Genomic DNA, 2,180 nt, shown 5'->3' with positions numbered 1-2,180 from the left:
CTTGGGACTACCTGTACACCATAAGAGACCTACAAGCAAAGACTGGCTCCCACAGCTGGAAAAATTCAAGTCAAAAATACAAGCCTGGGGCTACTCTTGGCTAAATACTGCTGGAAAATCAGTTTTAATTAAATCAGTGCTTATCAGTCTCCCTTTATTCCAATTCACAGGGCTCCTTGCTCCGGCAACCATCATCAAAAAAATGGAAGAATATATTCGAAGGTTCTTCTGGAAGGGAGGAAAACAAAACGAAAATAAGATTCCTCTTATCAGTTGGGAAACCATTACCAAGCCTTTGTGGGAGGGTGGCTTAAATTTTAAAAATCTCTGCCAGTAGAATGTGGCAATGGCAGCAAAGATCATATGGAAAATCATTGCACCCAATCCGGGCTGGGCTCAAGTGGCTCTCTGGAAAAAATATTTCAGGGGATCCCGCACCAGATGTTTGGATAATGTTATTCAAAGGCCTAACTCGGCATTCCTGAAGCTGTATGCTAAAGCTGCCCCTCTAATTACAGCGCACTCCTATTGGATTCCAGGTAATGGTAAAAAGGTCAGCATTTGGACTGACAGAACCATGAATAAAGAATCAGTTGAAAACAGAGCCTCCATTAACACGCTGCGTTGCTGGATGGACAGAGAGGGACTGCGCACGCTGTGGGATATTTCACTATGGAACAATGATATTTGGGCAGGTTGGAAACACATCGAGGTGCCGGAGCAATTGACAAATGAATGGGCCACGTTACTTGATTGCTTGCATGGAATGGCGCCCACGCATATGAGGAAAAGAGATCAGAAAGGATGGGGAACGAGCATCAGAGGTTACGCAGTCTCCCTGGGGTATATCAAATTGAATGAGCGACCATATGTTCCCCCCAATCCAGCTCCATGGTGAGGTGTATGGCGCACTCCTTCATGGCCCAAAACTGACTTCTTTGCCTGGCAGCTCTGCCACGGCAAAATCTTAACCTATGACATTCTACAGAAGAAAGGTTTCTACAGTCCCTCCATCTGCTCACTGTGCAGTGAGAACGCAGAGTCAGCAGTTCATTTGATTCTTGAGTGTAATTTCTCCAAGCAGGTATGGATTTCACTTATTCAAAATCTGGATCCAAATTTCAAGCTCCCTTGCACCATGGCGGATCTCTTTTCAAACTGGGCAACCAGATACCCTGGCCCAGATCCTAAAAATCTTATTATTAAAACAACATGGGCAGTCCTCCCAAATATCATAATCTGGCAGATATGGCTTGAACACAATAGAAGAATCTTCAGAAATACAAAGCAGAATCACAAGAATTTAGAAAACAAAATCAAATGCCAAATCAAGGAGTGCTTGGCTGATATAAAAGATGACTCCAACCTCAGTCAACAGGACATCATTTGGGGATCGATTCTAGGCCTTCAATTCCAACCAGCAGTCAGAAATGCCCCTATCATTAAAGACTGGCAAATAAGGAAGTCTGAAAGTGACTTTCAAGACTGGATCAAAACGCAAGCAAGACACTCCCTCTTTTTTGACGGGGCAGCAAAGGGTAATCTGGGCAAAGCTGGAGCAGGAGGTGTTGTTTTAAACCCAATAGGAGAAAAATTCCACTCCTATGCTTGGGGTCTCGGATATTCTTCCAGCATTCAAGCGGAGGCCTTAGCCCTCCTTCAAGGTCTCAAGATCCTCAAAGAATTAAACATAAAAGAAGCCAATGTTATAGGCGACTCCCAGATCATCATAAACACAATGGCTTCCAAATCCCCAGCTCTGGATCTTAAACTAGCAAGACTGATAACCAGAATCAAAGGCTTGGAAAGCTACTTTCAGGATTTGAATTATTATCATGTGCTGAGAACCCATAATAAAGAGGCGGACATAGAAGCCAACAAAGTTGTCCTCCTCTCTGTCAGAACCAAGATGAAAGACGGAAAAGAATCATGGGAACCCATTCCATAATCTGATCGCTGCCATGTTCTACTGCTTGATATTAAATAAATTTGTCTACATCTTCAAGTGGGGGAAAATCTCTGAAATTGATTCCATGCACTCTTTAGTAAGAAAGAATTCTGCAAGCTCCAACTGCATACTTAGTCACTGCAGTGAGCGGAAACAGGGCAAAGAGATCTCCAATGTAATCAGATTTTCGGCATTCAGGCCAAGATGAATAGAAACACTCCATAACCAATTC

The sequence above is a fragment of the Pinus tabuliformis genome, chromosome 7 (assembly GCF_031772625.1).
Source record: "Pinus tabuliformis cultivar Carrire ecotype Pingquan chromosome 7, CPIR1, whole genome shotgun sequence".
Lineage (NCBI taxonomy): Eukaryota > Viridiplantae > Streptophyta > Pinopsida > Pinales > Pinaceae > Pinus > Pinus tabuliformis.
The sequence above is the reverse complement of the archived record's forward strand: the minus strand, read 5'-3'. Positions refer to the sequence as shown.